The following is a 16,004-nucleotide window of genomic DNA, read 5'->3' on the forward strand; positions in this document are numbered from 1 at the left end:
GCCGAACCGCAGTTCTGCGCGCCCCTTCGCCCCGGTGGGGGCCACAGCCGCCTCCGACACGGGCTGTCGCCGCGGGAGGGACTTCCCTGGGCCCCTGCGCAGGTTCCGCCTGCGCAAATCCGTGCTTGTGCTTCCGCGACCAAACCCGGCGCATCCCCGACCGCCCCGAGGCCCCTTCGGGCAGGCGCTCGCCGGCTCCCGAGTTATCCCCGGAGAGCGCCGTGCTGCCGCCGCCGCGGGGCGGGCGGCCGCGCACAGCCCCGCGGAGCTCCGCGGCGAGCACGCAGAAGCCCCGCGCTGGCCCCCGAGGAGAGCCCCAGGCACAGAACCCTATAGGCACCGCCGGGCAGCTCTATAGGCGCTCTGAGGCACCTCGGCAACTCCGCGGGACGCTCTTGCAGCCCCTGTGCCGCGCTCTGCGTGCAACAGCCGCGTGAAGACGCCCTACCTGTGCACGTCTAAGCCCCGGCCAGCTAGCTCCGTCTTAAAAGCCGGCACAGAGCCAGAGGCCAGCGCTTTACCTGAGAAACTGTGCCAGGTCTTCGGGTTTAGAAGGGTCCACGCACATTCATATCCAAACTAAATGCTGTGTTCTCACATCTGAATTGTGTTACAGAAAGAGAGACGTTGCACATTCCCTGCAGATGATATTTGAATCTTCACATAATCATAATGTGTCATAGCTTAGGGGTATATGGAAGAACATAGACACACAGCCATACACTATATGTATTTTATAGGAGTAGCTTTGCCCCTGCAGTGCTCTGGCTTATTGGTCTTCAGGCTACTGCCGTAGTGGTTGTATCATATTTAGCCTAAATGCCTCCACGGTGAGATACGTTTTGCAATTAAAAACTATTTGCACCTGCACTGATTGCTCCTTTCCCAGGGCAGGGGGAGGAATAATGCATTTGAATCAATATACCAAGCAGTTGGCAGATTTTGTCCTTCAAATTTGTCCAAGGAATCAAGGGACTGTTTCCACGCTTTTTCTTTGGATGCTTGGCTGCTGAACAGCATCACACCAGCAGTCTGAGGGCACCTCCACTGGGCAGGGACAGCCAGCCACTACAATAATAAAAATGACAAATTCTCTGCTACTTTTTTCCTCTTGTACATATGCGTGCACGCACACACCCTGAGCCTCTCTCTGTGCCTCACACACAGGCAACTTTCTGGAGGTTCCCACTGGGTGACAGCAGGCTGAGGGAGATGCCACACCTGGGACTTACAGATAGCTGCAAAGCCACAAACTTAATTGCTGCAAGGACAAAGGAGTTAAACACTGGCTCATCCCCCCAAGAGAGTGTGAAAGAAAAGCAGAGCTGAAATGAGGAGGGGGTGAGAAAGTCACAACTTTGCAAAAAGGGGCTGGTGGCAGGCAATCCAGCTTCTGCACTTCATCCATCCCACAGAGGCCAAATACAACATACTGTTTTTTTTTTTTTTTTTTTTTTTTTTTTTTTTTTTTTTTAATAATTCCCGGTTGCATTTACCACTTGCTTTCTCCCCATCACCCAGGTCTGATCTCTGTTCTAAAACCCACCTCACTCCAGTGACTGCAGCAAAGGTGCTCCTGAATGTGTATCTGTATCATGCCGGTTAAGAGACCAGAGCGTATTCATGTGGAAAACTGTATTTGTCCTTTCCTTAGTATGGCAAAATTAGCTGGAGGACACTCTGCAGTGTGCCACGGGGGAGTTTTCATTTGCCTGGCTGGAATTCTGCACTTAACCATTCTCTTGCTGCAGAAGGAAACTTGGGCACATTTCACGGAGGCTTTCCTGCAATCACAAGTTAAATGCTCTCAATATACAATGCAGAGTAAAACACACAGACTTGGAGACTGCAATTTTCTCCCAAGGGTAAGCGAACGCTTCACTCCCAAAGCAAGCAAGAGCTGCACATTTGAGCTGCTGGTTTTATCCCCGTGACACAAACCAGTAAGTGCTACTTCACAGGACCAGGAAGAGCAGCTTGTATATCGCATAGGGAGGGGTAGGGAACGCAGTCCAGTCTCCCTGGTTTTAGCGGATATCAGGGATGGGTCAATGCTGGAATCTAAATGCCGGTGGAAGGGAAAGAAGGAGAAAAGACCCAGCTCCGGCTTGCTGCAGGGAGGCCTAGTCCTGCAAACAGGGCCCCCAGGGAAAGGCTGGCTGTTGAGGCCACCTTTGAGCAAGGAGGTCTAGGAAGGAGGTTTCACTTCGTAGGACTGAAACAAGAGCCCTGTACGGCTGGAAATAGAGGTCTCAGAGTGCAGGAGTGTCCTACATGAGGAAAGGCCCCTTCCCTGGCAGTTTCCAAGTGGGCCCAAGGCCCCTCTTGCCTCTGACCTGGAGTCTGTCCACTGTAACTCCCTCTTTCTGCCAGTCCCTGTTCCCTCTGCTGTGAGCTGTCAGGCACAGGGGATGTTCAGACCTCACTTCCCTCTCCCCATACCCAAAGCAAGGGAAGAAGTAATTGGAAATGGGAACTTCTGAGAGAAAAGCTTTTTCCTCCCTGAGCCTCACAGCGGGAGCCCCAAGAGAGACCATGCTCCTCCCCGCCTTTCTCAGGAGAAGGGAGACGAGCAGCAGACCGGAGCTGACAGGGCACAGGGGAAAAGCCAGCATCTCATTTCAAGGCGGGACTGAAGAAAGCAGAGCACTTAGGATCTGAGCTCATACCTGCACTTTCTGCGAACGCAGAGGGGAAGGGGCTGGGGGATCAGAACATTTCACTCGTCTCCTCTGCAGCAAACGCCCTTTTCACGAGTATTTGCAGCAAATGCCCTTTTCACGAGTATTTTTCTCGCAGCCAACAGGCTCCTGTTTTGATTCGAAGACTTTGCTTCTGTAGGTTGAACCAGCCTGGCAAGTGATGACATGGCTGAGCTGCTGGGGATGTTCTGCTCCTCCTGCCTAGCTTGCTCCAGGGGAGGAGGGGAGAGAAAGGCTCAGGGAGCCGGGGACTGGGATGCTCTGCCTGCCTTGTTCGAGAGGAGGGAGCCGGCAGAAGGCTCTGCCCCCCGCGAGGGCTGGCAGGGCCCGGCTTTACGCCGGCTGCTGTGACCTGCGGGCCGCGGGTGGAAACGTCGCGTCCCGGCTCCCGCCTCCCGCCGGGGCCGCGGCGCCACCTGGCGGCCGCGCGCGGCGCCGCCTCCCCCGCCGCCGCCCGGGCTCCGCCGCGCTCGTCGGCAGCGCGGGGCCGGGGCTCCCGGCGGGGAGCTGCCCCTCGCACCCCCGCCTCGCAGCCACCCTCCCGGTGGGCCTACGGGGGCGGGGACCCTCCACGTCCAGCCGTAAGACTGAATGACTATCTGCTTCTGCGCTACAACAGCGGAAATTGCACGACGCTGTAGGCGAAGAGCTGCAGGTTCCCACTGCTCCCTCGCAAGCCTGCTACGCATATAAGGCCAGCTCGTGTTTATCTGTTTATCCTGGCAGTGATTACTCCTGTACAATTGACGGTTGTTATTTTAGCACACAAAATGTTGCTATGATTTTTACATACCCAGTTCAGCAAAACATATAATCAACTTGCACTGATTTTAAGGAGATGTAAATACATGTCTCCCATTCAAGAGGTAAGGGAGAGAAACCCAGAAGCAAGCACTCCTTCCCTCTGAGAGGATGAGTTTAAGCATATTACATGGAGTGGATTTAAGCATCTACTAACTTGTCACATGCTTTGCTGAATCAAGGATGAATATTATCAGAAGTATTTATGTGACTCAGGAATCAGTATCTTCTCTTAAATGCTTAAACAAACTCTGAGGACTTTACATTTGAGGTTTAGACTTTTAAGCTGCACAAACTCTTTTGAAGGATTTACTCCAAAACCTCAGGCTCTTCTTTCAAATAGGAGAGTGATAAGAGACACTTGCTGGGTTGGCAAGCACAAAGTTCACCATTTCCAGGATCTGGTTGTTCGGGATTTTTCTGCTCTTCTTGTGCTGCCTATTTTGAAGCCCATTTTTTCTGGTGTCTATGCTGCCTCAGAGCACCTCCTGACTTCAGCAAAGGTAGAACTAGCTTCAGCAGCTGGGCTCAGACATTTTGACTGCAGACCTTTGACCAGAGACATTTTTCCACAGGATTGCACATAAGTGCTTTGGTTATAGCGAATTTTGAGATACTAAGAGATATTCACCTATTTATTCTTGAGCTTTGGAAAACTCAGACTAGGCATGCAAGCCCCTGCTTTGCCTGATTCAGAGCAGGGGATTTCCTTATTGTCTCTGACCAGGATCTCTATGGTTCAAGGCACACCAAGGGCTTAAACTTGTGCGTCCTACCTTCCTTTACTGGTTCCTGGGGAAGGCCGTACACACATTCTCTCTAAAAGGTCCGACCTGAGGGAAAAGTAATAAGAATTCTGGTAAAGAGATAGCCAAATGGTCCCCATGACATGGGTGGCAAAGCATCATTCACTTTAGGAGCTCTGAAGTCTCCTGCATTAATTGGAAGCTCTGTACCTGGTTAAAGCCCTCATTTCAGCAAAGCTAAAACATGCTTAAACATTTCCCCTTACAGAAATCTTTTGAAAGGCATTCTCACCACCTAACATTGTGCAGGGAGGTAGACACTGCAGTCCTTACTCAAGCGTAACTCCCCATGAGTTGCACAGGAGCGAGGTTAGCCCTCCCGACCGGTGGTGGCTGTGTGCGTGTGGGTGTGCTCCACGCGCATGCACAGTCAGTACGGGTGACACACAAATGCTGCTCCTGCTTCCTGAGCAGACTGTTACGGTAAGGCTCACATCCCACAGATCTCACTGCAGGGCTTAGGAAGCTTTCAGAAGCCTCCCCAAATGCCTTGCAAACAACGTATGGAGAAATTACTTCCTCCAGCCCCGAAACAGAGTCATTGTCGTGGTGTGATGAAGGAACTGTTAAACAGGCACAGCAACAAAACTGGAGCTGGACTCTGGCCAGGGTATTTCAAGCAACTTGTAAAAAGTTCACTGATTCTTTAATGACTCCACCTGGTTAGCACAGGACCCCTGTTTTATGTGCCTTGCAGAAGATATGCCTCAAGAGAAGTGTCTTAGATGATATGAATCAAACTGGTTCTCCTAGCATCGTGTTGGTCTGGAATAGCTGTTGACCTGATGGAGTGTTAATGGGAACATTTATTTGTTTCTTTATCACTACAAAGATGTCATATATACTTACCCCACTGCTGCCACTGCTCCCAAAGGGCTGTCAGCACAAGAGCCATTATAACATGACTGCCGGAGGTAATATTTTTTTTTCACACATTATTTCTTCAAATGATTCTGTAAAGAAAAAAAACACTTCAATACAAAAATTGCTGGTAAAAGAACAGAGCAGCATGCCATGAGCCAGCGAAGCTTTTCAAAATGCCTGTCATTCTCCCCTTTTATTGCTTATGGAGAGCGCCACACAAGCAGGCTGGATTCATCTTGGCACGGAGCGTGCACTGCACCTGGCAGGATGAGGCTGTGATTTGCCGCTGGGACTCTCAGGCACTTTCTCTGTCCATGTAAATAAATAGTTTACATTTGCCTGGCACTGCTGAACTCTGCAACTGTCCCGTAGAGAGGAGCTGCATTGGGTGCTATATCAAATTTTTATATTTCTTTATATTTTTGGCTTAGGCAAGAATATGAAGGCTTTAAAACAGTGTTGTGGTAAATAAAATGAGACAGAACCTATAGCCTTTACCAAAGGAAAAAATTCCCGTTGCATTTCGCTTGTATTATGCAATGACTTGACAGTTTAAGGAAATTGCTAATGGGACCTTTTACTGCTAGGTCACCAGTTCAAATCTGGCTCTGTCAGTAATGACCAAGAGTATCTGACGAATGTTTGATGATGTGGGATTAAAATATGGGTGTCAATCCATTTATCAGTAGAAAACCCCCTTCAACAGCTCGAGCCCCTTAATACTAATCTCAGTAGAGCAGCCCGCAGTGGCGGAGCGTGGACGAGCCCTCGGCAGCCCTACGGTAGGCCAAGGTCAGAACGGGGGCGTGCAGATGGAAAAGCTTACAGTCTGGGCAGAACCTGTCTGTGGATCAGCAAATCCACTATTTAATGCACTAAAATATTTCAGTAACAGTAAAGTAGGAGAGCGCCAAATCCAGTATTGTTCTCAAAGGGAAAACGATCTCAGTGTACGGGGAAAGATGGAAACACTAGGAAATCCAGGATCAGGGACTGGTTTATATGAGTGCCAAGACTCAGAAGTTGTTATTTTTTTTTTCAAACTGTATGGTTCTGTTTCAGTTTCTCCATGTTATAATACAAAACTGCAGAATTTGAAACTCAGATATAAAGGTAACCCGGTAAGGGGCTGGTAAGCGTGTTTTCTTATTTTTTTGAGATAAAGTACAATCAACAGGAAAAGAAGTTACTGCCTCATTCCGTATCTCACAAACCTTGCTCCAAAGGGGCGGAAAGCAGCACCGGCAGGATCTGGCGACCGCTGACGAGCGGAGACCGAGGGCCGACGTCCGAGCGAGAAGCAGCCGTCTGCCGCCCCGAGCCGAGGCTGCTCCCAAACCGACCCCAGGGCCAGGCGCACGCGCTCGACTCCGTCTGCGGCCCACGTGCGTGACATCCACTTCAGGAAAGTTTCCGGAGCCCGCGCCGCCTCCCGAAGCCCGGCAGCGCCTCGCCGGCGAGGCCGGACCCGCCACCTCCCCGCCGGGGCCGCGGCCGGGAAGGGCGCTGGGCAGAGCGCGGGAGCTCGCGCTGCACCTTCCTGAAATAAAAAAGGGCTCGGGTCCGTCGTAAACTCACCGCGCGCTTCCCACGGCGCGGTTACCGGCCGCTCGGAGGAAAATTAAAAAAGCGTGAGGGCCATCTGGCGGGGGAGCGGGGAGGACTTCTCCCCGCTTCGCTCTCCACCGGCTCCGGCGGTGCAGAAGAGCAGGCCCGAGGCCGGGAACGGTGCCCCCCGCTCGCCTCGCCGCGGCGCCTTCCGCCCCCGAACGTCCGCTCAGACGCGCCGCGCTCGTGCAAAGCGCTTCTGCACGAGGGATGGATCCACGGACAGGGCCAGGGGCTGGTGCAACGGGGACGCCCCAAACACGAGCGTGCTGCAGCATGGAAACCCACCCGCGCCGACCAGGTAAGAGCGTGCGGAAGGCAGGCGGCAAAGGGCTCTCCTGTCCCGTTTACACGGCAGGACCAGGACTACTTCTGCCCAGGAGAGCCCAGCACCAACTCACCGAAATCGCAGCATTTCCGTGGGCACTGCACGTCCCGCGGGACTCAGCCTGCCTCTGCCCGCGGTGTCAGGTCAGCAGGCGCGGGGTGGGGGACGCCAGACTGGCAGGTCCCAGGACTGCCGCATGCCAACACCGCGAGCAGCGTCTGCGACGGCTAAAACACGGGCAGCGCTCTCCGCTTTCAAGGTGCGCATAAGTGATCTGCCTCACTTGCTTGCATTTGGTTTTGCTATCTGAAAATTAAAAGCTTTGTCACATTAAGTATCACTTATCAGAGAAAACAAACTTACTGCCTGGGAGGACTGCGGGGTATTAACCACCGCCTGGCACCTTCCTGCAAAAAGAAATCGGGCAGCATCGGTAATGCCCAGGAATAAGGTGAGGTGCTACCAGCGAGCCCGCTCCTGCTCCACGTGCGCTAGTGCTGGCTGCAGCCGCTGCGCACTCACCCTTCGCCCGCAAACCGGGCGAAAAGGGAAGCTGCTGCTTCACGCCGTGCCACGTGAAGGATTCATACCCCCCGATCTGGGGTAGTCGCTTTTTTAACCTCAGTACAGTGACAAAATCAGACAAAACATGGTTTAGTTATTTACATAAACTGCAGGTAGTTCAGAGCAATGTCTTGGGATCCTCCCCCTCTCTGGTCCTATTAAGTGGAATAAACTAAAGCTTCCTGAGATCTGAGTTTTCCAGGTGAAAAATTAGAAATAGAGGAAAAGCGGCATTTTTGTCATTTCCCAAGGAGTCTCAGGCACTCTGGGAAAGTGCTAGACAAACAGCCACCGGTCACGCAGAGGGCACGCCAGCACACGCGCAGAGACGCTCGTACTGCGGACACCGCTCACGCTGCACCACCGAGCGTGTTTCGTTGCGTACTCCAAGGTGCCCTCACCCAAACCGCATCCCAGCAGGATCCAAATGCCTCCAAATGAATCAAAACCCAAAACTAAAAATGCTGTTCCAAACCTCCAACTGTACTGCTCTGAACAGTCTCACAGGCTTTGGTGGTGCCAGCACAGAGAATTACATTTTAATTCTAATTTTAATATTTAGCCCCGTGACATAATGTTTTACACAAAAGACTGTTCCTTTACAACTTTTCCACTTGCTGGGATTTGATCCGTATCGATCTGTGCGCACTTCCTCTAGGATCTTTTAAGGCCGTAGAAATGACAATTTCCACATTAGTTACAAAATAATTACCCATAATAATTAAATAATGAGCTTTCCCTTTAAATTATTAATATAGGTAGCCAAGAAAATTGTCAATTTTAACAAGTTTAAATTCAAATGATAAATGCCAAATCTGTGTTAAATGAGACCAGCAAATTAGCAATTAAAATATTTATGCAAGAAGGCAAAAGATATGGTATTCAAACAGTGGAAGAACAGTCTCCCATCGGGGTATTTGACAATGGCCCATGTTTGCATATCTCAGCTTTAAAATCCTGTGCAAAGGGAAGTGGAAAAAATAACTGAACCCATAATTGAGGCTGGACAGTGTTGATTGGCACCCAGTGGGATTTCACTAGAATCCAAGCAATTCTCAAAATACCCTTGGGTTATACTGAGAAGAAATCCTGACCCCAGTCATATTATTTCTATCATAAAAATCTTTATCTGTGGGAAGCTTCGAAGAAAGGAATTGCTTCATAGCATCTAATTGCTTTGTCACCGAGAGCAGAGTTGAATATGTTATCTGACTTTTAAGGAGGGGGTGAATCTTTCACACTAAAAGAAAAATATCAGCTTCAGAGCAGATCTCTGATCCCCTGCAAATGCAAATACCGTTTTCCTGGGAGACGCTGAAGCCGTTTCGGGAGCAGGGTGTTGCGCTGCACCGTCGCGGGGAACATGCTGGAGCAGAGCCCAACGCGGAGTCCAGTAGGGGAAACCAGACACGGATTTTTTTTTTTTTTTTTTCCTCCTTTCACTGAAACTCCTGGAGTTAGGAAACCGAAACACTAAGAGGAAAACCAGAGCCGGCCGCTGCGAGAGCCCCCGCGGCGCCCGGCACCTGCGCGCCGCGCCGCGCCCGGCGCCGTCTGCGGAGCCGCAGCGCCGCGCAGCGGCCCCCGGCCGAGGCGCCCCGCTCCTCCTCGGACCTCGCTTCTCTGCCCTGGCAGTTCTCATTCTTCTTTCTCTTTCTTTCTTTTTCCTTTCTTTCTTTCTTTCTCTCTCTCTTTTTTAATTCCTCCTAACCTCCTTTTTCACCCACCTCTATCCTATTCACCCTGGTCATTATTTATGATTGAAAAACATACTAGTAAACCTTGTGAAAGTAATTTTTCACGCATCGCGGGTCTTTCAAAAGGTTTGGAGTCAGACTTGTTGCATGGGACCCTAAGGGCCAGTTCACAGAGTCTAAGTGCAAAGCTTAATTTCATCCAGATGTTTACGCTAGTGTGTTTGAATGGCTTTAGGGTCGGATCCTAAGTGGGAAGCACAGATTTAGTGCCAGTTTTCTGCCCAGGGAAAAGTTTTATCCCACAGCCAGATAGTAACACTACTGTGACTACAGGAGCAATAACCTCTTGGAAAAGCTGTAACCTCCCGAGGCTGCTGAGCAGCCAGCGCTGCCCACTTCCCCGCTGGAGAGCGGCACAAGCAGATACAGAGCCGACCAGGTCCGAAACCTGAGGAATGATTCGGAGCCGGGGGGGTGCACTGACAGTCCTCCTAACTATCTCCACAGGAGTAAGACTTGTTCTTTACAGAAAAGAACAAGCCTGGGGAAAAGACACGGACAGCCCAACAGCAGCACAACGGCTTCCTAAAACTGGCGCCTTCCTCCCAGGGCCAGGCAATTTTCAGAGCTCAGTTTGAATTCCTCAGTTGTACCAAGGGAAAAGGTTACCCTGCAGTTGCCTGCAATTAATCTGTCCAGCTCCAAAAGTTTAGGAGAAATCAGAGCTGAGAGAGACCTGGAAGTCATCAGATCCAGCTCTCCATCCTAGGGCAACTCTAACTACATCTTCTACACTCAATGCCACCGCACACATCCAGGCTGCAGCTTTCTCTATGGCAAGGGCAGCACAAGGCTGTCACGGGGACTTCAGAGGCCACGGAGGGAAGGTCGGGCTCTGGCAGGACAGTGCCAGTGGCCACCGGGCTGCCACCACCAGCCAAATCTGGTGACTGCTCCCCGTGCTCCTCAGAAATGCAGCGCTAAACCCAGCACCCGTCTGCGCCAGCAAACACAGCGTCCACAGCAGACCGCGCGCTAGGAAGCGTGTCAGAGCGGAGCAGAAGAGGGAGGCTCGTGTCAACAACCTTCCTCGCAGGCGTTTTGCTTCGTGCACAGCTGCATTTCTCGATAAAGCTGCTTTCGCGGAGGCAGTGCCGGCCCACGTCTGCGCCCGGCTCCCACCGGGGCGTCTGCCCCCACGGCCAGGCACAGGTCACGGCGGCTGCTGCGCCCGCTGCCCCGGTGGGAAGCGGTCAGCTGGGCCCGGCTTTTACGAAAATGCATCTAACCACTTCAGTTTACTGCCATTTATTACAGCTGGACACAAACATTCACGGAGCAGGATCCCCGCTGTGCTAAATGCACCAACCAAACTCAGAGTGACAAGCTGGCATGCTAGGTTGCATTTTCAGCAGTGCTTACGATATTTAAGCACATCAAAATATAATGAAGATTTCTGGTAACATTCAACAGTTTGGTTGGAGTTTCTTTTACTGGCTGTTTCTTACCACCTGTGAAATGAAGGTCACTACCAACATGTTTTCAGCAAGATGACCAGATCAACTACACCAAATATTCAAACACATATAGGATAAGTTTTTATATTGGAAATAAAATTTCTCGTAACAGAGTACAAATTTTTTGTTTCTCTTTACTGATAAAAACACGCTTTATAACACAGAGGGCTTTTGAGAAATTAATTTCCATCTGAAAACAAACAAGGGCTGAAAAAGTTTACAAAGGAACCCATCTTTCAAGGACGTTTTCTTTTAAATTGCACAATATGGCTCTTAGCAAGGAAAATAAATAAAGCTTAATCCCTCTGCATTCCAGCTGGCATTTTTTTCCCCAAGCTAGCAGCGAACGATCAATTTAAAGAAAGCTGGGACTATGGTCAATTAAGGAACAGTATATCATTTCATTTATAAATAAAGATACCTATTCAATTAATTACTTTTAGCCTATTAAGTCAGTTTTACGCCTTAAATTCCTAAGATTGAAGTCATTTATCCACTTTTCAGGCCTGGGTATTTCACATCTGCTGCCGCAAAATTCTGCAGATTTTCTAGTCTTTGGCTCTTGGTAGCTGAAGCTGTCTCCACCTAACACTGATTTATTTAAGGATGTGGACTGTACGCCTCCAGGAAATGGCAACCTCTGGGAAAAAATGCGTCTAATTACTTGCAACACTTAGGAAAAACAAAAAATTTTTTTTTGTTTGGTTGCTTATGCATTCAAATACTTTTTTCTTTTACAGCTTGCCTGTTTAACTGAGACTGTCGTCTCTAGGCTTATGTACATACAGACCTGCTCTTTCAGCATCATTTATTATACTTATTCCAAGACACCTCACCAAACTTTTGCAGGATACTTATTTCTCTAAAAGACAGCTCGTGTTTGTTTTTAAGAGAATAACCAACACCTCTGAGTCACAAAACACATGCGTTGAATGTTTTGTCAGTAACTACAAACTTTCTTTATGACACCAGGTAGGATTTGCCTGGCTAGATCTCCAAACCTGCTCTAGATGGTGTCAGTCTGTCTTTCTCACAAATGCTTTTTTAGGGAATTACAGGTAGGACTTAGAATATCTCTTTAAACAAGCCTTAGAGGTCAAACTTTGACAGTACTCTGGACACCGCAGAGATCAAAAAGTAATGTTGGAAAGTTAAAGGTCTCTTCATACAAATCCAATATATTGAAGGAAAAGAGCCAGCACCAATCCACTGGTCATCTGCACAGCCCTTCTCAGAGTAGCATGAACCAGCACTGGTCCATGGACCATCCCTTCCCGAGAACTTCCAATCCATCCTTTAAAAGCACTGTACTACCACGTAACCTCTATTTCAAAGCAAACGTACTCACTGCTGTTTGCTCTCTTGGTCTGAACAACATCCAGCAACGTCAGTCCCCACCCCGGTTTGGCTACACTCACTCTGAACACAGCCAGCTTCCAAACAACGTAAGATGCTTTCCATTTCCCAAGCATTTTTGGTTTAGATTCTGATATCAATTTTCTTGTATTTTGTATCTTATTTGGCTCAAAATTCAGATTGTCTCCAGAAAATGAAACCAAACTCTTTTAACTTTCTCTGCTTATTAGAAAAGATATCACAAGCTTATTGCCAAGTAGACATTCAAATAGGTCAGAGTCTTTAGGCTTTAAATGTTTTAGGAGAAAAGATTCAGTAAATCAGAAATGAAATTTAAAATGGACAGGGAAAGAAGGGGCCTAGGAAAGAAGAGGTTTTCTCACACAGGAAGAAGCTTGTGCTTTTCAAGAGCTTTCTGCCTTGTCATTAAACAAACTGCTTCACCTGGAACAAGGAGGGAAAGATTCTGCTGCTGCAAAATAACCAATAGCCAAGAAAGGTTAGTTGTTGCCAATCTCTGCACAATTCAGATCAAGGCTTTCAGGGCAAATCCTAGCCACACTTGTTTGTTCTTCTAGTGGCGTCATCCCACCTTGTGTAAAAACACTTCCCTGAGCTCACAGCAAAGGAATCCATAAACCAGCAGTTCTGGGATCCTCTTAAAGGTTCGAGCGCAACTGTTATCCAACAGAACTGATTGGACACCCGCTGCCTCACCGTGCGATCAGCGCTTTCATTTCCAAGAAAAAGTCAACCAACCATAAAAGTCCCAACCCATTCCCACTATATAACCTAGCTGCAAGCATCTTTTGGGCTCCAAATATTCATCAATCAAATCAAGCCACATCACTGTCAGAGGGGATCCACTTAAAGACAATTTCAAGCCTCAGCCTATAGTTTTCTCCCTAATCATATATACTCAAAAAAAAAAAAAAAAAAAAAAAAACACTTCCTGTATTTACTCATGCACAGCTGCAGAGAAAAGAAAATCAGCTTAAAGCAAGCAGTGTCCAAGAGGGAGTTTTGCACCAAACAAAGCACAGAGGTCAAGAGAGTTTGCCCAGCTGCTCTACAGAGCAGACAGAAGCTTCATTTCATCCCTGAATCCCCTGCTCTTCAAATCTCAGCTCCATAGCAGCATTCCCACTTTTTTTCTCCTGTTCCCTTTCAAGTTACATAGTTTATTTCTTCTGCAAGATCTGACTCAGCTTGAGTTTTGACAGTTCTCGCTTCATCCCTGCGCTTCCTGACCTATAAGACGCAGCTTGCTTGTCTTAGTAGTATTTCTTTCCCACCCTCTCATTCCTTGCAAACTTACTTCTAAATTCCTTCTGGAACTAGCTGTGCACTCAGTTTAGTCCAGAGCCTGTTTTTCAAGGAATGGTGTTCTGACAGCATTTTGGAGTTGGAAAAAAAAATAAACAAAGCAAAAAAGAATAGAACCTTAACCCTCTCTTTAAAACCTTTTTCAGCTAATTTAATAACCAGTTAGCTCAGCCTAGCCCTTTGCTTCATAGATCCTGCAGTAATGTAAATACTACCCCTCAGCTTACTCTGTACAACTAACTCTCTGTAATGGTGTTGGTTCCTAATAAAGGTAAGTTGGAACCGGTACTCTAAGTGCAGCGACTCTGAAAAAAAGGTCTTGTCTACAACATACTCAAATACTTTTTATTTCTTTGACCTGCAGCATCTCTTCATCAGGTTACATCTGGAAATCAAGCCTTATCTTTCACAAGTGTTCTACGTAGTTTTGTTTTTACTGCCCACAGCCTGTGGCTCAATCAAATCAGGCAGTGCTTGCACCCCTGTATACTCTACTCATCAGTGCTTTCCTCTTTCTACCCATCTTTCATTCTGTGACATTTCCTCAGTTATTTCTATGGCCTCTCTTATCCTAAAACCATGAGAATGTGAAAAGCCCCCTCAACTGTCCACACATTCCTGTCTTAAACTCCTCTGACCAGCTGTACAAGCCTCAACGCCAGAAGCTTTTTTCCCAGATACTCCACTGAAGTCCAGCTGTCAGGAGAAGTCCTTTTCCTATGAACTCTCCAAGCTAGCAGCCTCCCCTTTTCTCTCCTCTCCCTCTTGCAAAGAGCAAATCTTTCAGACATGTTTTTATTCTATCATGTATCTTCTTGCCAGGACTCTCACGGTCTGCCCTGAGCCTCCGCATCTTTGAGCAGCTTCTCCAGCCCCAAAATACTGGGTTTGGTTCAGTAAGTCTTGCAGCATCATTTCTCCTAATTGACAGCAAGTACCTTCCCAGTCCTTCACGCTCCTTTCCAATGTCATGTTCGTGTTTCCAATCTGCAGTCCTGGCAGACAGCGCATTTGTTGAATCCATACCAGTGAAAGGCCTGTTGATTCTTAATGAGCAGTCTTCAGGCACACTTACCTCTTACTGATGTTGAGGTAAATCCATAGTCCTTTCCTCTAGTTCTTGCCTTACGAATAATTTAGGGTAGAAATTAGAATGTTCATTTCCAACATCAGTCCTGACGTCAGGCTCAGAAAAAGCTCCTCAGTGTAAATAGTGAAAGCAAACTGTATTTTCTTTTTAAACTTTTTTCTTTTTTTTAAACACAACTTCCTGTATTTACAAAAGCAATGACATGACATACTGTCCAGCACAGCAATGAACTGGAGCAGAGGACTCCTGTGATTCCTTTTTACCCTACTGGTTTCATGTGAATACTGTAGATGATTGCAAGTCCTCCCCGCCCCTTACATCTACCCTGAGATATCTATATAACAGCTGTAAACTCTCCAGCCTTCATTTTACAAGACTTACAAGTCCAGCTCTTAAACCCCAAGTGATGGGGAATAGGAGGTATATACTTTCCTATATGTGCCCACAGAACAGCTGTGGAAGTGAGGTGACCATACACAAAGGAAAATCTCTTCCCGTTACTGACCTGAAGAACTTACAATGACATCTTTCAGCACCCACGGGATGGTGAGTAGATTTAAAGACAGAATCCTTTAAGGACACATTCTGTGAACTGAAGAAGAGTATTTGTTTCATATTCTTAAACAGTACCCTGCAACAGTCTTACACAGGGCCTGCCCAGAAACTCCTTGTTTCTTGCCTCTACAGACTTTTAAAACAATGTGGACAGAAGGGAAAAAATCTAAAAGGTAAGCTAAAAGCTTGGACATATACAAAACACACTTTCCTTTTGATAGAAATTCAACTTGAGGGAAAAGCAGGTGAGGAGGTGCAGAACCCAGACCACAGCTTTACAGGAGTTTCAGAAAAGAGTTCAAAGAAAAGTTTTCTTACAATTTTTCTTTGCCAGTGCTCCCAGCTTTTAGTAAAATATTTGCAGCAGATCAGTGAATCACATGGTGAACCTAAATTTCTGATCAAGATGCAAGAAAAAAAAACAGAGAGAGAGAATTACACACTGCTGCGCTTGATATTCTCATCCTGTCAGGTGAGAAGGAAATAGGCCCAGGTTTTGCTTGGGGCTCAGCAGCATCAGGCAGCATGTACGGCCTCCAGAAGGAAACACAACTTTGTGTTCTGCCATTGGTCTTTGCAGTCCCAGAGTTGGCGTCAAGAACTGGCCTTAAGGTCTATACTCAGCCCTGGGCAGAGGGTACCATCACAACGCAGCATCAGAACGGAAACAAGGGAGAGGCAGCATCAGTTTACTGATCTCCAAGGGGAAAAGACAGCTACTATTGCAGAAGGCCGTCTCAACACATACTTAATTCAGATAACTTCAGTACAAGAACCACATAACCAGATG

The 16,004-nt window shown here is 48.0% G+C and overlaps 1 long non-coding RNA gene across 1 annotated transcript; it reads right to left on the reverse strand.

Annotated features, from left to right (window-relative positions):
- Positions 1 to 758: 758 nt before the first annotated feature.
- On the reverse strand, positions 759 to 5,234 carry LOC134146967 (uncharacterized). The gene is made up of 4 exons (XR_009959929.1): positions 5,159 to 5,234; positions 4,280 to 4,336; positions 1,547 to 1,784; positions 759 to 1,068 (listed from the first exon to the last, which is right to left on the reverse strand). It is a non-coding gene; the product is annotated as an uncharacterized LOC134146967 (long non-coding RNA).
- Positions 5,235 to 16,004: the final 10,770 nt, after the last annotated feature.

The sequence above is a fragment of the Rhea pennata genome, chromosome 14 (assembly GCF_028389875.1).
Source record: "Rhea pennata isolate bPtePen1 chromosome 14, bPtePen1.pri, whole genome shotgun sequence".
Classification (NCBI taxonomy): Eukaryota; Metazoa; Chordata; class Aves; order Rheiformes; family Rheidae; genus Rhea; species Rhea pennata.